Source organism: Xenopus laevis, chromosome 2S (genome assembly GCF_017654675.1).
Source record: "Xenopus laevis strain J_2021 chromosome 2S, Xenopus_laevis_v10.1, whole genome shotgun sequence".
Taxonomy (NCBI): domain Eukaryota; kingdom Metazoa; phylum Chordata; class Amphibia; order Anura; family Pipidae; genus Xenopus; species Xenopus laevis.
Window position 1 is genome coordinate 9,112,182 of NC_054374.1, and position 24,313 is coordinate 9,136,494.

At 39.2% G+C, this 24,313-nt stretch overlaps 1 long non-coding RNA gene across 2 annotated transcripts in view; it reads right to left on the bottom strand.

Moving 5' to 3' along the window:
• Nucleotides 1–3,326: 3,326 nt before the first annotated feature.
• LOC108709202 overlaps nt 3,327–24,313 on the bottom strand; it is a 211,807-nt gene continuing 190,820 nt past the window's right edge. For both annotated transcript variants that reach the window (XR_001934589.2, XR_005965712.1), the window contains 2 exons: nt 19,367–19,477; nt 3,327–4,605 (listed from right to left, as the gene is read on the bottom strand). This is a non-coding gene — a long non-coding RNA (uncharacterized LOC108709202). The remainder of the gene's footprint in view (nt 4,606–19,366; nt 19,478–24,313) is intronic.

The following is a 24,313-nucleotide window of genomic DNA, read 5'->3' on the forward strand; positions in this document are numbered from 1 at the left end:
AATCGTTTGATTCGTAGTCGAAGGTCGAAGTAGCCCATTCGATGGTCGAAGTAGCCCAAAAAACACTTCGAAATTCGAAGTTTTTTTAATTCGAATCCTTCACTCGAGCTTTGTAAATGTGCCCCTTACAGTTTTTGATGAAGCTCTTCTTGTAATGTTCCGGTTGGTGCAAACTTCCCCATAGTCACGTGATTCAGCGTGAACGTAGTGCGGAGCAAAAATAGAAAGAAGTTGCACTCTTACAACTTAATGTGGTGTACCCGGAGGTACCTCCAAATATTTATTCATGCGGAGTGCAAAAAAAACAAAAGTTTCAAGGGCCGTCTGACCCCTTCGTCAGTGATGTACGGCCCTTGAAATCTTTGGTTTTTTTGTACTCCGCATGAATAAATGTTTGTAGGTACCTCCTGGTATACCACATTGGTGAAAGAAGTTGCACTCTTACAACTTAGACAATGGGGCAGATTTACTAAGGTGCGATGTGGCTTGCGCTAGCAACAATTCACTAGCGTTGCCATCCGCAGGGACATTGCTGATTTACTTACAGGCACTGGCGCCAATTCACTAGCGAAAGAGACCAGCACTAGTGGTGATTCACACTCTATCGCCAGGCGACTTTTCACTCTGCCCCTAAATAAACCCAAATAGGCTGGTTTTGCTTCCAATAGGGATCAATTATATTTTAGTTGGGATTAAGTACAAGGTACTGTTTTATTATAACAGGTATGGGACCTGTTATCCAGAATGTTCGTGACCCGGATAACGGATCTTTCCATAATTTGGATCTTCATGCCTTAAGTCTACTAGAAATTCATTTAAACATTAAATAAAGCCAATAGGCTTGTTTTGCTTCCAATAAGGATAAATTATATCTTAATTGGGATCAATTACAAGCTACTGTTTTATTATTACAGAGAAAAAGGAAATCTTTTTTAAAAATTTTGATTATTTGGATAAAATGGAGTCTATGGGAGACAGCCATTCCGTAATTCGGAGCTTTCTGGATATCAGGTTTACCGGTAAGGGATCCTATACCTGTACAAAGAAAAAGGAAATAATTTTTTCAAATTTGGATCAAATGGAGTCTATGAGAGACTGAGCTTTTTGATAATTCGGAGCTTTCTGGGTTTACAGATATCAAATCCCATTCCTGTACATAATGCATACCTCCCAACTGTCCCTTTTTCGGAGGGACAGTCCCTCTTTTGACAGCTCAAACTGCAGTCCCTCATTTGTACTGGAAAGTCCCTCTTTTCTCTGCACTGAACAGCCAGAAAATGAAACAAAGTTTCTCTTAATTGGCTTTTAGAAGAGAGCACAGAACAGCTAACAGGTGCAAATAAGATATTTTGTAACGATTTTGAGACACAAAAACACAGTTTAGATAAGGAGAAATATTTTCAAATTTTCATAACCTGCCAAATTTTGTAAAACAAACATGGTAATTATGGGGTGTGGCCACAGAAAGGGGTGTGGTCAGAAAATTGCTGCGCTACGTGCGTAAAAATTTTTTTTGTCCCTCTTTTTACTTCCAAAATTTTGGGAGGTATGCATAATGTACAAGACAATATTACAGTATATAATACAAGTTAATGTCTTATTATTATAGAAAAAAAATAAGAATTGCCAAATTGCCGTTTATAATGGAAATGGCCTTTCTGAATCTCGGAACTTTCTGGATAATGAGTTTCTGGATAGCAGATCTGTTCCCTGCTATCGTTCCAAAACAACAAAATGAAGCAAATCTTATTTTACTTCTGTTTTTACCCAAGAAGTGGAGCAAATAGTCTCCTTTTATGTGCCAACTAGGTGTGTTGCTTTGATATGAGGCAAAAGCATTTGGTTTTACTGCTAACTTCCCCTTAAGGTGCCACTCGATTCTCTTCTCTTTTTGTCTTAATAAATACACAGCACCCCTCTAAATTTCTAGGCATGTGCTTTAAAAACAATATGTATTTGGTGTATTTTTTAATGTTTAGTGGATAAATTGTCTGAACAAGTGACATGAGCCAATGCTGAAATATTGTAAGACCTTGTAACACCCAGGACGAGAACAAAAGGGATTGTACAAGCAAATCAAACAGCTGCTTTTACAGCCCACAGAATTTTTTTTTCTGCGCTGCATGCTAAATTTTCTTTTAAAAAAATTAAAAGTTAACCCTTTGTGCAACAATTATCAAATGAAAATGAATATTGAATCTTTTTCATACGGTTTATCTGGGTTCTCTGGAGGCGTCTGTGTGTATCGATGGAAAGATGTAGGTTTTTCGTAAAATAAAAATGAAATAAGACAATTCATAATAGGACAATGAATGCTCGGTTGTTTATTAAGGGATTTCATAAATTAATTGTTATTTGAAGACAAGGAATTCCCTTTTAAAGAAATATTAGACTTAGACGTGGAAGAAAGGAAAAGCACACACATGCAGTTGTAATTTTTCGGATACTAATCTGATCCCCAATTGGTTTAGAGCGGTTGATTGGATTATAAATTGCTATTAGAATTCTGGCGCGGAGTTACCAAAACGTTACAGAAAGGGGTGAGGATCTTCTCCTTAAAAAGCACCGATCCTTCGTCTTTTTTTGAAAATGAAAAATGTATACAAATCAGCTGGTGGGAGAGCTTAGGTGAGCCTTCATTTCCAGCGCATTGAGCAGGCTCACATCAGACAGCAGTTAATGTATGCGTCTGGCTCAGTCTCGTCTACCAGCCAGGAATTTATCGAATTGTTAACATCCCTCCTTTTTTGTATGCAGGGCACATGATTCCCTTCCATTGCTCCCCCCACCTTCCCTGACATTCTGTAGCGATAGGGATTTTTTTTTTTTTTTTTTGTAGCTGTAGCATGATCTGATTATCTAGGATCACATATTGGGGAGAAAAACAAAAATATTGGACAATATATTACAAGTCTCTTTCTCTTAATCCTAATAATAATAATAATAAGTTTATAGACAGAGATAAAGATTCGGAAATTGATTCTGCAACCTTTTGTGTTCCATGTAAACATTTAAGATTTATTTAGGTATAACTTTTCCAGGATTCCGGATTGAGTGTTTTATTGATACATACAGATATTCCAGTGCCTATAACATAATTTCCAAAAGAAAAGGGATGAGTTTTTTTTTATTCATAACGTAGACATTTCTCTGCATCCTGATATATTTTATTATACATAGAACGATAAACAAAATATGTGTGTGGGGATTGTTAAAAACGATGGCCATTTTTTTAAAGGGCGTTAGCTGCATTTATTTCGAAGCGATTTAAGCTTCACCCAAGATGATTTAATATAGAATATATAGAATTATAAACTTGACAGTACTTTGAAACACAAACATTTTTATTTAGACACATTCAAACCAGCGGAAAATAATCCAATAAAAAAAAAAATCGAGCCCATTTTTTCAAATGAAAATCATTGACATTTATTGCGTTGGTGTTGCATTTGAATCTGTATCAATAACAAATCATTTGAAGACGTTTCAATAACTTTAATAGCGTATTACAAGAAAGGCTAAGCAGCTGACAGTTGCTGACAGCTCTCGCAGACAATAGCCAGACCAAGAATTCTACCTGCCATTGCTTTGTATTTTACCTTTAAAAATATCCGCATCTTTGGCAGGGGAAATATATAGCAGTGTATTAGGTTTGGGAAGCACAGACAATACAGTTTTATACAGATATATTTTTATATATTCTCTTTTTTATTTTACAATAGAAAACACTTTTTGAAAATAACCGAAGACCCTTTTTGAACAAGAGATTTTTTTTTTTTTCGTTTTCATCTCAGACACGGTTACAGGGTTTTACTCAAATCGCAATACAGTCCAAAGCTGCTGTTTCCCCTCCGCCTAGGTCCCAAGAGCCTAACTTGTGATTGTTGCTAAAAAATCCTCACAAGTTAGGGTCTCAGGGACTAGGAAAAGTCCAACTTCAGTCCGTGGGTTTTCTTCCTCCATAGTGGACACTGCAAACACTTGGCTTCTGTGAGACAATTGCAATTACACGAATGCGTGGCATTCAGAATATTGACATTAAATAATCATGCCCAGGAGAAAGCACTACACAGAGAGCTGGGACATTATTTTGGAAAAAACTGGGCAGAGATATTCGTTGTCTTGCATACTATTGCATCTTAAAAGCACAAACATTGAATTTCGGGATGTAAATTGTTACCCTGTAGCTAACGTGGGCCCAGGGCTTTATAGTGCTGGAAGCATTATTACTCCAGAGGAAAGATAATGCAATTTTCATCCTGGGTTTCCTATTTTAATCTACAAGTGGATGTGATAAAAACCCTCTTCACGTTACAGGCAGATGCAGCATAGATCCGGGGCACATACACTGTTGATACAGGAAACAACAGACCAAATTCAAAACAATATTTCCTATCACCAGGGGGCTTGCATTTTAGAAGGTCTATCACGATCCGGCAGATTCATATCCCTTACTGTTTCTATATCAGGCTTATCATTCCCAATAAAAACAGGAGAATCCCCTCTTTTCGAAAGTACAGGAATATCAAATGTCATTGCGGCCCGACTTGCTCCGTCGATTGAAGGAATTCCGGTCTACAGAGCAGGCGTTGTTGCAGAGATCTTCTGCTTTAAGAAAAAGAAAGGAAAAAGAAAAGAGTAAGTGGGTTCATATACAGACCTTTTCCTACCAAGACCACCTTGAAAATCAGCAAGAGCTGTACAAACGTATTATTACAGTCACAAACAAAAGGCTACAAATAAAAGAGAATTTCGAATACAGGCACAGTCAGCGGGTCGATACGGTAGGGAAGCCAATATTTCGGACGCAGTGTATTAACACCTGATTAATATGAAAGGCTTCACAGAAGGACTATCTAAAATACCAGTTCTTCTGCCATTCCCCATTCTTATCTTAAAAGGATGTTAGAGGCAATCTTTGAACACAGTCCACAGTTAGAATGAAAAATCTGTCCCCACCACAAATATGACATTAACATAATTGCATCCCCCCCCATCGCAGAGAACCCGTCTTCCTCAGAGAATACATCAGATGCTCCAAAGATTGTCAGATTTTTTGTCGTTCTCAGACGTACCTTTGCTTCCCTCTGACTGACTGGGTTCTCCCTTTCCATTGCAAACACTCAGACACGCACACAGACAGACACACACTCTCAGACACGCACAGACACACACACACACACATACAAATTCAGGGAAAGGCGACGGATGCTGACTCAGAACAGTAGTGTGTGGAGGGGGTGCAATCGGCTGGTATTTTCTCTGCACTCATCATTAACATTAACTCACTCTCTAGTATCCACCCTCTTTTGGACCTGCAAGACTGCAGCATTTGCATGATGATGACATCCCAGTCCTTGCAGGTCAGACGTCGGGGTGGAATAAAAAAAAAAAAGAAAACACAAAAGACCTGAGTGCTCCTTTATGAGCTGTCTTATCTTCCAGCAATATCTTCTCATGCCTTTACTTCTGCTGATTCTATCTTCTCTTTATTTGACATCTTTTTAGCTCAAAAAAAAAAAACCTTGCGTTAAATAAGCTGGCCGTCAGTCGGTCTTTCGTTCACCCTGAAGCCTTTCCCCCCAAAATCAATAGGAAAGATCTCCAAATGCAGTGGTTAAAAAAACCATCATCTGACATACAGACTTTCATCCTTGTTTCTCTGCCTGAAGAATAGCAAGCCATCCAAGTACGCACGTGACGCCAGGGAAAATAATGCCAACAATTCTTTTAGAGAGTTTATTCTACGCCTTCTTTTCTTCTCTCCCTCCTCACTGAGCAAATGCCTATGGAAACAATGCTTTCCTAGAGTAAAGATCCTGCGCAGTACTGCTAATCCGATCATTCTTTGTAAATAAAACTTCTCTGTTGGGTAAGTAAGAAACTTACAGCCATATTCTAATATATTTATGTTTATATCATTTAAAAAAAAAATGTTTGTGGCCAACCTCAAAAGACAAGATTTCAATCAATATCCAGGAGGACAACGGTCTTTCATCCGTCTAAGGGCATGGGTGCCTAATACAGATCCAAGATAGAATCCTCCAAGAGGTTAATCAAGTCCCTGTGACAGTTCTTCCTTGAAATGTATTCGTTTTTTTTTTTTAGCAGACACAAAGGCATTGAAATGGTACATAAATAAAACAAAGAAATGCAAATATTTGAATGGAAGCTTTCAGTGTGTGTCCATATTTCCTTTAATAAATCAATGTAAAGAGCAGCCACCAGTCTTGGTCCTTTGTTCTGTGACACACCTCAGCCATATGGAGACGTTCTTCTTCTGAGCTACTGTACTCGTACAGACAATGCCTTTCATTCCGGCGCATTAATATTGGTATTTGGGGAATTAAAGGAGAAAGGGCGTATGGAATCACATTAGGAAATCTAAAACATTGCCTGTAGTGTGCACATGCCAAGCTTACTTTTATGGAAGAGTCCCAGAATGCACTGCACCACCGCAGCCCTTCCTTAAGGAGTAGACGACATGCCTAAATATGTCTGGAAAGTAACTGTCTCCCACATGACTTGGAAAATATTTGTATTCTCACAGATACTGAGACACACCTACGACCTCCCTCACCACAATTAAGATAGGACAAAATAATAATGGCACAGGGTTTCTATTCATGTCAACAGATGAAGAAAAAAGTGAGTGATCTTAAATGGGGATGAGGGGGGGGGGAATGGACAACAATCGCAACAGCCTTAATAGTCCTCCGATGAAAGATGAGCACATGCACAATGAAACTTACAAAGCGTATTCCCGTTAGTATAATGATACCAATGGCAGATTGGAAAAAAATGTACATTACAGAAAGTCATCTCCTTTGCACAGACTCAATTTTGCTGCTCCAGTATGCATCTCCTCTATAGTCTTATCCACAATAATCAGCTTACATACAGTAAAATATAATGTTCTACTCAGATGAGACAAAAAGAAGGAGAGAAAGAGAGGAAGAACTGCCTACCGGTATAGTTAGGTTGCTCTGCCTCTGAGAAGAGCTTTTAGTCTGCTCTGCGAATCAGAAGCGACCAATGCAAATATTTACCACGTCTCTCTCTTCATACCAAGTCTTAAGTCTCACCCTCTCCAGCCTTCACACCCATAGTTAAAGACTGTATAACTAAATGGTTACAGAGTGATGCTGATGCTACCAAAAATATAGATATTTATGGATAGCCATAATGTTCTAGTTTAGAATAAATTAACACTTTCATCTAAACAAAAAGATGAATTGAAAAAAAAAAAAATTCTGGAAAATCCAGACACTTTTCTTAAAGGAGAAGGAAAGCTACTGAAGTAGATCAATAGATTAGCCACAATAGTGCAAGCTATAACACTGCATTTATTCTACAAAATGCTTTACCATACCTGAGTAACCAGCTCTACAATCTCTCTCTGTTTGTTTAGGATAGCAGCAGCCATATTAGCTTGCTGTGACATCACTTCCTGCCTGAGTCTCTCCCAGCTCACTCATAGCTCTGGGCTCAGTTAACAGCAGGGAGGGTAGGTGGGAGGGGGAGGGAGAGGAGCAAACTGAGCATGCTCAAGCCCAAGCCCTGGAGGTTTAAGCTGAAAACAGGAAGTCTGATACAGAAGCCCATGAGTACACAATAGAAGGAAAGAAAAGCTGTGTTTCTTTTGACAGGGGACTCACTACTTTGAGGGTTAACTGGTTTATTTAGGTGGACCTTTCTGATAAGGCTTACTTAGTTTTAACATGTCCTTCTCCTTTAAGACATTTGTGGTTTTGCTTGATGGGGACCCGGGGGAGATGGTGAACTGCATTAAATCAATATTCATCTGCAAAGGGATGTTGTAATCAATCAACTAAATTATCTTTTCTAGCATGCATCTGATCCAAAGGTCTAACATGAGTCTTGCACAAGTCTTGTAGCGTCATTAACCCTTGCCTATATTTTAACTTATAACTACATACAGGTATGGGACATGTACTGTAATCCAATATGCTTAGGACCTGGGGTTTTACAGATAATGGATCTTTCTGTAATTTGGATCTCCATGCCTTATTTCTACTGGAAAATCATATAAACATTAAATAAACCCAATAGGCTGGTTTTGCTTCCAATAAGGATTAATTATATATTAGTTGGGATTAAGTACAAGGTACTGTTTTATTATTACACAGAAAAAGGAAATCATTTTTAAAAATTTGGATTATTTGAATAAAATGGGAGTCTATGGGAGAAGGCCTTTCCGTAATTTTGAGCTTTCTGCATAACGGGTTTCCAGATAACGGATCCAATATCTATATATGTATAAATAAATATATATATTCATGCAGGAGTATATAAAGGGACTAAAAATAAGGGAGACATATAGATAATATACAAGTTAGATTCCAGGTAATGTCTGTTTTATAGAACCTGCAAGTTTGGGTATCAATGAACTATACACAGAAAGCAGATTCTCCACCTGAATGGTCACACTGAAGTCAGAATAAAATACAGCCAGAATACAGTAGCCAGAACTAGGCATCGGATTTCTAAATATTTGAAAGCTTCATATTGCTCCCATTATATCCACCACGGAGATCCCAGCTGATGACAGAAATTTAAAATGCCAAATCCATTGGCTTGCAGAGAACACTTTTTGTATAAGTGAAGAAAGCCAAGAAATACACCAGAAAATGTTTTTAAAAAAAAAAAAAAAAGTAGCACTGGAATATCAATAAATGGCATGTCTCTTGAAATGTTTACTTTTTAGGCTGAGCAAAAGGAATGTCCTTTAAACATACCCTTTTTTGCAATAAGACCTTTTGGAAATTGTAGTAAATACATTAGTGCCGTAAGAACAATATCTTATGGTTAAAAACTTTGTTTCAAAGAAATGTCAGACAATAAAAAGTTGGAAGACACCCAACCGTCCATGCCAAAAACATATTTATTACTTTAAATCATAATTGTAATTGTGATACATATAATAAATGAGCAGGGAGGTGGTAGGTGTGTCCCCTGTGCTGTGCCAAGGCGCATTTCTGCAATTAAAGGGTTTGGAAAATCCTTCAATATATTAATTTATCATTGATTTTCTGTCTTATAAAGGAGGAGTTCCTTTAAGGTTCAACATAACGAGCCAGGATAAGGTCAGTTCTTAGTGAAGCTTTGCTCTAGAATCTAGAGAACACTTTGTAAGGCTGGTGACTTGCCTCATTTAAACAACAATTGAGAGTTCCAACCAGTGTTAGATGATTTATCTATGCACAACTATCTTTATACATTTCTAGCACAATTATACAATGTAAACATAGGGATAACAAGCAAAAATAAGTATAAATATACAGAGATTAAATGCTATGTGGTAAGAGACACAGTAAGAAGGTGGTACCTGCCCTGCATCTTCAGCCGCTTCGGTAATCTTTGGAATGGAGTGGCGTTTCAGCAGTTGTCGCGAAACAGAAAATTGCTCCAACTGCGCATGCGCCGATATGCTGGTATCACTCTGAAGATTACCAAAGCAGCTGAAAATGGCGCCCATGAACTCCACTGGACAAATTCTGCACGGAGGGTAAAGAGTAATGGGCATTTCCCCGGGGTAACTTTTACGCTAGGGGGGCAGGAGGGAGGGGGATCTATGTAGGGTAGGGTTTTTTCAACTTTTGGGTTGAATTCTTCTTTAATATGATTTGAAAAGGATAGGGACTGGTCAACAGTAACCCCCAGAGAGCATGTTGAACTAATAGGGTTAATGAGCATGCCACAAACTAATACTAGTAAAAGGAGAAGGGCAAGGCTTGGGTCAAAAGACAAGGATATCTGTTTTAAGGTAGGTTTAAGGTAGCTAATTAAGTCTGGATCTGAATGCCAATGGTTAATGAAGGGGTTTCTGAATACGTTTATTTTTCATTTTTCTAAATACGTGATATTTAAGGGCCAATGAAGAGATAAGAGGCCTTAATTACTTTTCACTGGCTGTAAGTAATAGCTCAGTAAGGTGCTCAAGAGCGCAGCTTAGTGCTGATTTAATAAGCACTTGCGTCTCGTGGGCGCATGCATCTGAATAATGAAAATAGAGCACAGAGACTAAACTGGGACACAACAGAAGGCATGAAAAAAAATGGACAAATGCAGCCTTATTTGCACTTTGTACACTGTCTAAGGTCTCCAAAAGAGAATTTACAAGTAGAACAGCAGAATGCTGGGAACAGAACCCTGAAGCTGAACCAGGTAAGAGGATTTGTTACCAAAGGTAACTCAGAAAGGTAGCAAGAGAATCAAGATGCAGCTTGATTACGAATGCCAAAAGAATTGAGAATTTGCAATCGAATGGCAGAATAGTAGTAGTTGAGGAATGTTTGCAACTCACCATAAGGACATCTCTGTGGAGTGTGCAGGTCAGAAAATCAGCCCACATTGGGTCCAACACATTATGGACCCAGAGAAAGTTAGTAATACAGTATAAGAACAGACAAGACATTCCAAGAGTTTAGAGTATGGAGGAAGGAAGGAAGGAGAGGTATAGAGATGAGTTCTCTGCTTCTCCCCTCCACGGCTGGTGGAATGGGGGTATGAGAGAAGACGATAAACCTTATGGCATTTACATTGAAGTCACTTATATTGTTGTGCTGATCCCAATAGTTGGCAACAGGTCAGGCCTGTTATGCAGATCTGCATTTGGGGTCTGCAGGCACAGGAATATCTTTCACTCTTTATAATTTGGGATAAGGGGGAACAGGTGGCGAGGGTTAAAAGAACAAGGCTTATTTCGTTCATCCTTATGTTACCATTACCCACTAGACTTGTAAGCTCTTGCAAGTGAGGATGATCTTATTACGTATTTCAATTCACAGCCTTTACATTTCTGCCTCTCATTGCCAGCTCTTAGTGGAAACAGAATTTGTCCCCAGTGTTCCATTCCTCATTCTATACTTGGGAGCTACAGTATATACATTTTCATAAAGCTCATACTTCATAAAACCCACTGCTCGTTTGTCCCAATCTGCATATTGGCCATGTTTTCCTTATACAATAAAAAAAAAAATAAGTAAATGTAGAAAGTTTCATAACTTAACAGAATTTCTTCCTATGTTTATAAACATTGCAAAATGTCATTCTGAAAGTCACCCACAGGCAATAAACAGACTTAAGTAATTGTTCCAGAAGTCTCAAGACATCATTCTAGCAGCACAAAGTGTCCTTTGTATGGACATGCAAATTCAGCAGGACTTTTATACAGCTGACTTCTGGGAATGTTAGTTATTTTGCCAAGCATACAGACTACAATCCCCGCCATGTAACCAGAAGGCCCAGAGATTGACAAATACAGATGATGTGATGATGTTCTATAGTATCTTCCACAGAAAATCCATTAAATATTGTCTATTTGCGCACATCAAGATCCTGAATGAGTACATTGATTGGAGAAATGTGGTATCTTATTCATCCACGTATTTGTGTAACTTTTGATCCCTGTACATCCATCAGGCTTTCTTAGCTGTAGAAACTATTTGAAAAAGCTTCGGTTACAGAGGAGACAGAAAACAGATTTTTCCAAATTTCTCCATAGCAATGGATCATGAACTATGAGGCTCCTCACAGGCCGGGCCAACACAGTGAAAAGGGGGGCCCAGCCAGAAGGCCAAGTCAGGAGAAGTTTTAAGAGTAAGTTTAGTGTTTTGATATCTCTAGATTGGGATAAGGGGTATAAGGGACCAACTGATTGCTTCCAATCCAAGAAATCCAAGAAAAATCTGAAGACCTATGCTCAAAAGCTTCATTAACATGGAAAAATAATTGGATTTAAGCAAGGATTCCCACCAATGTAACAATTGACAATTTCACAATAATATTACAGTCTGGAGCTGTTTCATGCACTGATAAAATCACAGGTTGTCTGTAAGTTTGAGTTTTGGCTCTGACATTCTAGGGGTCATTTACATATCCTTGGGGCTCAAGTCCTAGAGTATTGTCTACCTTCTGACTATAGGGGTCATTTACGTTGGCAAGTGCCATTATCAAAGTGCAGTTTTGAGTGCAATTTCCATCCACAATTCCGCATTTCCCCCCCAGAATTTTAGCATTGTTATTGTTACAAAAGGGAACTGCAATTGTGCAGAACTCTGCCTTGCTTCATTTTCAGTTGTTAGCTCCTATTGACGCTGGATGCAAAGGGAACTCTGTAGCTGTCACCTGGTCAGGAGGTGGCAGTAGCTCTAGGGTTCCTCTGCGTCAATAGGCACTGCGAAGAAAGGAAGGACTTAGTGGTGCCAAGTGCAACTATATGGAAGTGCAAAGAACACAAGAAACTTTAATGTTTAACCCTCAACTTAATGTGGGGAAAAGTGTTGGAGTGCACTACACATGTGGGCTTAAAGTGGACTTGTCACCCAGACCTAAAAAGCTGTATAACAAAAGACCATTTCAAATTAAACATGAAATACAGATTCTTTTTTTTTATTAAAGCATTCTTAGCTGTTGTAAACTCATTTAAAAATCTCAGCTGTCAATTAAATATCGGGGCGGGGCAAGCAATTACTTTCACTTTCCATTCAGCACTTAGATGTCATTGCTCTGCCCAGTTCTCTTCACCATTTAATTGTGTAGCCAGGGCATGGGGATGGACATCAGGTCCCCCATTCTGGTGCACAAACAAGATTCTCAGATGATACAAGGCTTGCCTTAATAACAGTGTCCACAAAATGGCTCCTGCCTGCTTGCTATAATTATGAATTCCCAGACTGAAGAAAACAAGATTCAAATCATTTATACAGTGTAATTAAAGTGCATTTTGTTTGAGTAACATGATAAAATAGGATTTGGATTCTTTTTTTTTTGGGTGACGGGTCCCCTTTAAATGATCCCTTATATTGAGCAGTATTAACTAGCAGTTCTGGGTGCTTATTTGGTCAAAGGGAAATAGGCAATTTGTATGTCTCTGGACACAATAAAGAACTTTTATTACTAGTTGCCAGACTTAGGGGTAGGCAGAAGAGACATGCCTAGGGTGCAGCAATGGGAGGGGGCTGAGAAGGTACCTCTTGAAGAGTCATCTGCCCACCTCTAGTCCGGGTCTCTGCTCATTCCTGCTTGCCACCACATGCTCACACACAGGGGACGAGGTGGCTGGCCAAGTTTCCTAGGGCACCTGTTTAGCTCTGCCTGTCTCTGGGAGGAATCATACCATGAAGAAACAGCAGGCACTCGGAGATCCCACAGACAGATGCCTTGTGCATAACAACCTTAATCATAGGCCCATAATTAAGTGCCTAGTGCACAAAATAAATAAGGCTATGTTGAGGCAATGCTTTGTGTACAGCATATTATTATATTGCCAGGGATATATGCATACAACAAAGCAAACAGGATGAAAATGGTTAAATACAATAAAAATGTTGAAAAGTTAAAAAAGAAATTCTTTAAAACAAGTTGACATGACTAGTCATCATGCTTTTGTGTAACACTATATAAATAAACACATGATTCTAAGAAAAGCCATGCCTAGAATGTGCCCAGGCTTACTTTGAACTTTACATGCACAATGATCAGCACTCGCCAAGAAGAACAAGGCTGAAGGGTGATGAAAGAAGCTAATGGATAGATGGATGGCAGATATTAGCTCTTATGGGTCATATGACAAAAAAAATGTACAAAATATCAGCTACTAGAGTGACAGAGAACTTGGAGGTGGGATAAGATGAAACTGAACAATACTGTTAATGGCTTGCTATAACCTCACACATAAACCTTCAACTCTAAAGTCTAAAGGAACACTAATCTGGTGATAGTTGCACCACGGCATTAGGTATAGCGTTAGTTACCAGAAATAGAACCAAGACAATGAAGGGCATGGGATCTGTGATCTGGAATGCTTGGTACTAAGGGGTCCGTTTACTAAAGTGCGTTAAAAATATTCGCACAATATATAGACAGAATTTTCGCCAAATATGTTATCGCCAGTTTACTAACCTGCGGTAAATATAAATTTGCGAATTTTCTTGCGCAAGAATAATTGTTCGCCAGTTATCGCATTTGCTGAAAATAACGCTACGTACACATTAACGCATGGTTTACTAAACAGCAAAATGTGCTAAAGACAAAATTAACGCCAGAATATTCGCAAACTTTTACCGCCACATATGAAGTGGCGTAAAAGTATTTTTTCTGCCAGAAAATTCTCAAGGGGCAGGAAATATCCCATAATAATGTTTTTTTTTTACCCATCATTCTTTGCTGACAGGAGAGAGATCTGTAGCTATTGCTGACAGGATGTTTTGGCTTCTGCTTCTATCTGGTGCAACAGCAGCAGTTTCAGCTCAGAGTCGTATTATTGGCAGTGGCATCACAGTCCAAGGATTCGTCAGCCTCTACACTTTTTGGTTTCATTGGGATTGGCTACATTAAACTGTGCATTTCTATGAAGCAAAGAGATTGACTGGTATCATTTCCTATGATTCTATTGGCAGAAGAGTTTATATGATGCAGACATGTTTGATTGGTATTACTCTGGTGATGTTGTTGGATGGTATAATCATCAGTCAATAAAGTTTATAAGTTTTGAAGATGCATTTCTGGCCATAAATGTCACAGTAAAAATTGCCATAATAACCGCCATAAAACAAGACTATTTTATAGCATAAATATTCGCAAAAACGTAATTTTTCGCCAGAAAATTCGCAACTCGCTAAAATTACCGCTAACGTAAGCTGGTTCCTTAACGTAGTTACCGCAAGTGATCGCAATGACTTCTGAGCGCATCGCTGTTTAGTAAACTTAGTTGCTGCGAATATTCTGGCGTAAAAATATTCTCAGCGATAACATGCGGAAACTTAAAGTCAGATTTACCGCACTTTTCTGGATAGGGGAGCGACATGCCTTAAAGCTACAAAAATACATTTAAACATTAGCAAGATCCAATAGGATTATTTTACCATCAACATCGGCTTATGCCATCTTAGTTACCATCAAGCACAAGAGAACTAGTCAAAAATCGATGGCAAGGACACAGTGCTAGATACAAACATGTTGTAATAAATGTGGTGCTAGACTGAAACAGAATGGCCTCATGTGACCACGCAAATAAATACATATGGTGTGATGTACACATAATTGTTAATGCAGCTGTTTCCCTATGTTTTCCCTGTGAATCTAGGGATGCCGAACCCCCCGAATCCTTTGCGAAAGATTCGGCCGAAACCCGAACCGAATCCTAATTAGCATATGCAAATTAGGAGTGGGATGGGGAAAACATTTTTTACTTCCTTATTTTGTGACAAAGTCACGTGATTTACCTCCCTGCCCCTAATTTGGATTTGCAAATTAGGATTCGGTTCGGCTGGGCAGAAGGATTCGGCCGAATCCGAATCCAGCTGAAAAAGGCCGAATCCTGCCAGAATCCCGAATCCTGGATTCAGTGCATCCCTAAGTGAATCCAGTCATTTATTATTTTTACAGATTAGTGAACCGCTCTAACCGCAATAGTCACAGCAACCAAAACTTTCCCACCGATGCTTGTGTTAGTAGTAGTTAGTAGTAGTGTCCTTGAAGAGGGTGATAAATGCAACCTCCTGACTGCATTCTACTGATCTTTCTGTTTGAAAGTATAGTAGATCCAAATGATTAAAGGCTAGCCAAGTGAAAGGACAACTAAGTAAGGGAACCCTTCTAAAGCTTAGCCTTTGGCTCTGTCCCTTGTCAATTATTATTATTTGTATAGTGCCATCTTCTCCTTCAGTGCTTTGAAGAGTAAGGGGATACATACCAAGAACTTAACAGTTTGCACATAAAGCCATACACATTTCACCAGAATAGATGCACAGTTACAACTGGCATTGTTATGGGACAGTAGGGGGAAGAGCCCTGCTTTAAAAAAAAGTACACAATCCAAAAAAGGAAAAAGTGAAACATAGCTTGAGGCTGACCAGGGTGGTTGTCAAGGTCCTGTTGCAGGGGTGTAAGTACAGAGCAAGCAGACCCTGTGGCTATGGGGAGGCCAGGAGATATAGGAGTTCCACAAGGTCCTAAATCATATACAATTTCATTATATATTGGTAAAAGAGGTCAACCTCTAGACGTTTTGGGGTCCTGAGAAATAATGCTGTGGCGCCCAGTAATATCTAGTTATGCCACTATTCTGTTGGTTTCATTGGTAATTTGAGAGACAATGTTGAATATAAAATTCTGTGTATGACAGTGAATGGACTGGTAGAGAATGTTTCTAAAGTGAAAATGGCAGGATTTTGTTAGCATTTAGATGTGGGGAGTGAATAAGAGGGTAGAAAAACAGACCAGAGATGCAGGAGAGCAGGAGTGGCTATTTCGTTAAACTGCGCATGTGCCTGCCCCGGGAAATTCGAAGAAAGAAGAAGACCGAAGAGGATCGCTCAGTGGTGCTCATTTGTATAACCCCAGGCCAGTGCAGTTTTCTGCTGATAGGAGCACTGGCCTGGTGTTTCAGGTAAGTCAGTATAATCACTTGGGGTTGCCTAACATGCCTAAAATTTCTAGTTTTTTTTTTTTTTACTATAAAATCTTTTTTTGGGATTTATTAAAGCCCGATAAAGTAAAAAGTCAGAACCCGAAAAATCCGGCATCTCAGACCTGCCGAGGTTGTAAGTCAATGGGAGAGGCCCCTCTCATATTTGGAAGTTTCTGTGGTCTGCGCTGGAATTAGCCCAAAAATCAGACTATTTCAGACTTTTCGGGCAAAAATCCATAAAATTGTACGATTCGAGTTTCCCTGTCTCCCAGTATTATTTAGCAGGCAGTCCCCTAGTGTTATTGACGCCTGAGTGGGTCCAAATACAGTTAGGAGGGGGACCGGTTTCCTTATCCTGCTTTGAGCTACACCCCCTGTAGTTCCATCTAAGTTCCATGCTAAGTATATAGTCCTGGGTAGCCATGTGCTCAGGGTCCATTTTGTGTAAGCCCTTACCTGAGCAGGCAGGCAGGGTAAAGTAGAACCTAGACAGGACAGGCCTAGTAAATAGATTACTCACATTAAGAGGTCACTCTAGGAGTGACAGATAGTCAGGCTATTTAGCTGAGCAGCCTGAGGCTCCTCCCAGGAGTTGAATGGGATTATGATCCTGGATACTAATTGCCCAGAGAAGGGACTAAGTGTATAGAATCAGGGATGAAGAGATTCTTCTGGGTTCCACTTGTGCATTGCACCTAGTTACAGTTGTATTATACCCTGCCTCCACGCAGTTGTAAGGGGTTAACCCCCGAGAATTTAGGTCACATCTGGAGCAAAGCATTGGGGTAAAGTTCATAGTTCGAGAGGTGCCACTCAATTTTATCGAGTTTCTCCCCAATCCAATTAAATCATGCTTTTAAACTAATAAATAAGGTCCACTTGTGGATTCTAGTTTGGTTGAACTTTTTTATTGAAATAAGAAAAATTCAGATTTTAATAAATAACCCCCTTAATGTGTAGGTTTATGGGTACATACAGAATCATTATTATACTTGCCATTCTCACTGGTAGCAGAATGTGGTTTTGTTCAGTCTCTATTAATTGGCTAAACTGGTAATGTAGAATTATAAAGTTTACAAACAATATTTGAACCCCACAATATGAAATCTAAGTAAGGCATTTGTAACTTCATAGTAAATGCCCCTGGCCAGTATTAAGACAGACAGCCTCGTGGTTCATGTTCACTTAACTCTTTGGAGACTTCTTATATCCTTATATTTGAGTAAAGGATTCCTATATGCTGCAAAGTATGCTCATTCAGCTCATAAACATTACTATTAACAATACTATTCCTACATACAATACAGTAGATAACCACAGTAGATACCAATTACAATTTAAAAGTGAATAAAACAGTAAAAAAAAGCAGAGTAAATGCAGCTAGATGATATGTACGGATCAATTCTGTCTGCTAATTTCAGCATCAGTTGCATATTTCTTAAACATTGTATTCAGGCCACTGAAAGGGTTGGCATATCGGCTCATGGCATAGGATATATAGTAAAGATGTCTGTAAGTTCTTGAGATATTTTAAGTAATTATTGAACTAAATTAGTTCAAAAACGTTAAAAAAATATTCCAAATCCTATTTTATCACTTTAGTCAAGCAAAATAAACTTTAATTACACTGTATAAAGTATTTGAATCTTGTTTCCATCAGTCTGGGAAATCATAATTATAGCAAGCAGGCAGGAGCCATTTTGTGGACCCTGTTATTAAGACAAGCCTTGTATCATCTCAAAATCATCTCAAAATCTTGTTTGTGCACCAGAATGAGGGACCTGATGTTGATTCCAATGCAATGGTTACACAATTAAATGGTAAAGAGAATGGGGGAACGCGGGGAGAGCAGTGACCGCTAGTAAGTTTTGAATGGAAAGTGAAAGTAATTGTCTGCCCCACCTTTATGCCTAAGGCATAGAAGAGGGGCAGGCAATATTTGATTGACAGCTGAGATTTTTAAACAAGTTTACAACAGATATGAATACATTAATAAAAAAATTGATTTGGATTTCATGTTTAATTTGAAAAGGACTTTTATTATACAGATTTTTATGTCTGGGTGACAGGTCCACTTTAAGCAAAACTGACTAACTAGAAATAACCATCTCTACACTTGGGGGTGGTATATACAGACACTGCTAAACTGCCCATTTCAGGGGTGTAACTACAGAGGAAGCAGACCCTGCAGTTGCAGGGTGTGCCAGGAGGTGTTAGGAGCCCCACAAGACCCAAATAATGAGTAATTTCAATATCTATTGGTAGAACAGGATAACCTCTGGATATGTTTGGGGCCCTAAAATGAATTTGCTGTGGGGCCCAATAACATCTAGTTATGCCACTGACACATTCCATTTTTCTCAGCAAAGTAGCTTTAGAAGAGTGCAGCTGCTAACACTGTCAGGCCCATTTATTTATTACACCTACATAAACCAATAACAACCATACGAAAATTCAAACATTTTATTGGTTGCCATAGGTTACTGCCCAAGTGCAAATTTGCACAGTGTTGGTAAATGAATCACCATATCTCCAGACCTCTAAACACACCAGATCCATCACATGATCAATAAATACAGTTTATACTTTAAAGCATCAAATGACTACTTCATCCACAATCACATAACACTGACTTATCTGGCCATCAAGAAAACAAAATCCATTGTAACACAAAATTGCAACCCCAAGAGATAGTGAGACAAGGAAGCTCAGAGGTTGGTGTGGACACTTCTTTAGGTGTTACTGACATAAATGTAATGGAGGCCCACCTATGCTTTCAAACATTGTAAAGTAGAAATGTCACAGTTCCAATGTCACTATGATAGTACAGACAAGCACAGTAAGGTATTTAACATGCATTACATTGCATTCAATAACCTACTCTAGTACTCATTATTATAATTTAATCTTAGCAATTAATAAGTGTCTTACCTCAAAAGCATAAAAGCCTGAGGGCTCCTCATCGGGGCGTCAAGCTTGCTTTGATGACATCCTGAGATTTGCTTCCACTGGTTGTATCTAGGGCAACATGAAGCTGGGAATCTAGAAAACATAAAACAACAAATTAACTGACTTTTTAACGTGAGGTTGCATTTCAGTAACCCATATACAATAACTATGGTATGTACCATTTAAAAAGTATCAAGCTTATATACAACCATTTCTACCATAGCTGGAACATTTCCAGCGACTCTTCCAGGGAAAAGCTGTAAAAATATAGCTCCCCTTATCAAACCGGCCTTTCCACATACACCCCGTAGGGTGTAAGTTAGAGCAATGCACCGCAAGACTGCAAGTAAGGAGGTTGTAAGGTTTGCTTGGAGTATGCAGTGCAGCTTTGGACTCCAGTCCTTAAAGGGGACCCGTCACCCAAAAAAATTATTAAAAATCCTATTTTATCAGATTGTTCAAGCAAAATGAACTTTAATTACACTGTATAAATTATTTGAATCTGGTTTCCTTCAGTCTGGGATTTCAAAATGATAGCAAGCAGGCAGGAGCCATTTTGTGAACACTGTTATTAAGGCAAGTCTTGTATCATCTCAGAATCTTGTTTGTGCACCAGAATGGGGGACCTGATAACCATATAACTGTGTGACCAGGACATGGGGATGGACAAGAGAACTGGGGAAATGTGGGAAGAGCAGTGTCATCTAAGAAGTGCTGAATTGAAAGTGAAAGTAATTGTCTGCCCCGCCTCTATGCCACGGGCATAGAGGAGGGGCAGACAATATTTGATTGACAGCTGAGATGTTTAAATGAGCTTACAACAGCTATGAATGCTTAAATAAAAAATAGAAATTGGATTTCATGCTTAATTTGAAAAGGACTTTTATTATACAGATTTTTGTGTCTGGGTGACGGGTCCACTTTAAGAGGGATATAAATGAGCTGGAGAGAGTGCAGAGACTAAGTGCAACTAAACTGGTTAGAGGGAGGGAAGAGTTAAATTATGAGGGTAGACTGACAAGGTTGGGGTTGTTTTCTCTGGAAAAAAGGCGCTTGTGAGGGGACATGATTACACTTTACAAGTACATTAGAGGACATTATAGACAAATGGCAGGGGACCTTTTTACCCATAAAGAGGATCACTGTACCAGAGGCCTCCCCTTCAGACTAGAGGAAAAGAACTTTCATTTGAAGCAACGTTGGTGGTTCTTCACAGTGAGGTTGTGGAATGCCCAATGGATGGATGATGTGATGGCTGATTCTGTTAATTCTTTTAAGAGTGGCTTGGGTGATTTCTTGGAAAGACATAATATCAAAGGCTATTGTGATACTTAACTCTATAGTTATTGTAGATATGGGTATATAGAATTTATGTGAGGGAATGGAGGGATGTATGAATGGATGCTGGGTTTCATTTGGAGGGGTTGAAGTTGATGGACTTTGGTCTTTTTTTCAACCCAATTTAACTATGTCACTATACAAATGGCATATCTGCATCATTGGAGTGCATCAAATCAACATACTCTAATCCAATTGCCTTCAAGGGAATATCAATGTGTATACATGGGCCATAGATTCAATGATCTGGGCATTTACATCAGCTCAAAATATGCAGTGAATAATACACGATAGGTTTATATGCTCAAGAAAACGGAGTTGTAGTTTTGTAGAGGAATAGTGGCTGAAGAGCCTGCCCAGTGCGAGGTTGGTTACTTGAAACATTAAAAGAATTCTTCAAATGTGGAGATGTCTGAATATGAGTGTGCTTACACTACAATTAACATTGGGAAATTGCTTAAAATTAAATTATTTTCATAAGGTAAAACTTTATTTTTGGTCCCTTTAAAAGATGAGGGAAGGATGACTCACTCTAGGGGGGGGGTTGTGGATTATGATTACTACAGAACCTCTTCTCTTCATCCAAATAATGCATTGGCCCAGGGTACTTTTCTTCTGAGCACCACTCCACCATACTTAATCATTTGTGTACTGCATGTGCTCTTACCAGGGTGGAGTAGAGGATCCCAAGGCACTGGAAGAGTATGGTGGTGCAGAGCTGAGAAGAAAAGTATTCCAGGAGTCTGGAGTGAGCCATTAGTATCACTTGGGTACCTAACAATTTGACTTTTCTACTGCCTACATAACTGCAAACTACAGAGAAAGCAGACCCTGCAATTGCAGGGGGGGGCAGGAAGTTAGAGGGCCCATTGAGGCCCTAATTAATGAACAATTTAAATATATCCCGGAAGAATTTTAGGGCCCTAACTTAAAGGGCACCTGTTGGGTAAAAAAGTTATCCCCAACCAAAGTTGTGGGCTAATAGAGCCCGCATTTCGGTTGGGGATAACAGTGGTTTTTTTTTTGGTTTTTTTTTAAACGGGGGTCAGCGCTATGCGCATTTGGTGCGAGCAGCCATGTTGTGCGCATAATGAAAATGTACCCCAAATTGCTCGTTATGTGCACGATGTCACATGCGAGTTATGCGCATGCGAGTGACACAACATGGCTGCTTACACCGGGAGCTCCCTCCCGATGCGGGAAGCATTGCCATGCCGTGGGGCACTTTTTTTTTAAAAAAAAACGACTGTTGTCCCCAACCGGAATGCAGGCTCTATTAGCCCTCACCTTTGGTTTGGGATAACATTTTTATCCAACAGGTGCCCTTTAAATTTGCTGTGGGGCCTAGTAACATCTAGTTACGTGCACTTATCTGGAATCTTTCTACCTCTCCGGTACTGTTTCATAGCGCAATGACAGAATGAATTAAAATTAGGGATGAACTGAATCCAGGATTCAGTCAGAATTTGCCCTTTCTCAGTAGGATTCTGATCCTTGTGCCTGGCTGGACTGAATCCTAATTTCCATATGAAAATTAGGAGTGGGAAGGGAGATCACAAAACCTTTTGTCATAAAACAAGTAAGTAAATATGTTTTTCCACATTTTCCCTTCCCATCCCTAATTTGCATATGCAAATTAGGATTTGGCTTGGTATTTGGCCAAATCTTTCATGAAGGATTCAGGGATTCGGGAGAAGTTAAAATATATCAAAAAAGAAAAGATATATTTAGCTACTGCCATAAAAAAAGCAGAATGCATTTCAGATTTTCCAACTGAGGATATAATAAAGCCCTGAGCCAATTAAAGATTGTGGTGGATATTCCAAACAATGGCAACAGCTGCATATGCTTATGCATTCCATGTTAGCTAGGGATGCACCGAATCCACTATTTTAGATTCCGCCGAACCCCCGAATCCTTCACGAAAGATTTGGCCAAATACTGAACCAAATATGCAAATTAGGGGTGGGAAGGGGAAAACATTTTTTTACTTCCTTGTTTTGTGACAGAAAGTCATGCAATTTCCCTCCCAGCGCCGAATTTGCATATGAGAATAAGGATTTGGTTCGGCCAGGCAGAAGGCAGATTCCTGGCCGAATCCCGAATCCAATCTTGGATTCGGTGCACACCTAATGTTAACAGGAATTATTATCATTTAGCTTTTAGTTTAACTCATATGCACACATTCACCAATGTTTGCAAGTCATTTGAAATTAGTCATGTGGCTATGAATCCACATTTCCGCATTTTCTATGAGTTTTTTTTTTAAAAGTTTTTATTTTTGCATTTTCAAAACAAACATACATAAATAGACACGAAAATAATAAGAAGACATACATATTGGAAGTAGAACCAGCAGTCAGTATATCGTCACACATGCAACACAATCCTAGTGCGTCCCCTCATATTCCAACCAAGCTCCCCAAATGCCCTCGAAATTCTTGGGGCAACCCCTTGCAACGTAAACCAATTTCTGGTAAGGGAGGATATTATTAACCTGTCTCCTCCAGAAGGTAACGGTCGGGGGGTCCACTGATTTCCAGTGTAGGAGAATAGATTTTTTAGCATAAAATAAAAGCTGTAGTTAGCATAGCTTGACTACAGCTTTCAAACCCCGATCATCCATAACGCCCAGGAGACAGACTAAGGGGGTCCTAAACCTCGGGACATCCAAGACTAGAGAGATGTGCTGCAGAACCTCTTCCCAGAACCCCTGAATCCTCGGGCAATCCCAGAAAACATGCATAACAGTGCCTACCTCCTGGCTGCATTTATTGCATTGGTCCGAGACCATAGGATATATTTTCGCTAGTCTATACGGTGTAAGGTATACTCTGTTTAGAAACTTGGTTTGTATATACCTGTCTCTAACTGATATGGTGATATCTGGGACCTGCTTCAGCGCATCAGTCCACATCTCCTCCTCCAGGCCTGGAATATCCCCAGCCCACTTATCCCTAATCTTTGTGAGAGGATTTTCTAAGAGTTTAGCAGGCAGCCAGTTAGCATTCCCGGCAGCAAGAGTTATGAGAGAAGCCATTGGGAACACTTACGGGAATGCCCTATTGAGAGGGATAGGACATCAAACAACCATTCTGCAATCTATTTCCAGGAACACACCTTTCCCTTGGAATTTCAGAACGCTGGAAATTTCCATGAATTTTCTACTATTTAGCTAATTAAAAATTCCACATGCCAAGTAAAAACAATCCAGGCTTTCTCTAAGCTTTGCAACTGAATGTTAACATCTCAGACTAGAATAAGAGTGCATCCATTTAGGCTGGAGGTATAATTTCCTAGCTATTTATTATCCCGAGATTAATAATTAAATCTCTGTTGGACCAAAAGTTGAGAGTTTTAATTCTTCCACCAGACTTTTAATAACTATCTAATAAGAAAATCAGCTTCTACATTTATATTACATTGTGATATTACATCTCAGCTTACCAGCCGCCCGTAGAATTCCATTGCATACCACTGAGCTTAAGAGAATCTGTAGCCTTATTCAGGCCAGAGAAGTTTTATCAAAGCAAATTTGCTGGTCATTGGCTAACATTCAGTTTCCTGAGCTAGAATTTCAATTAGCTCTTG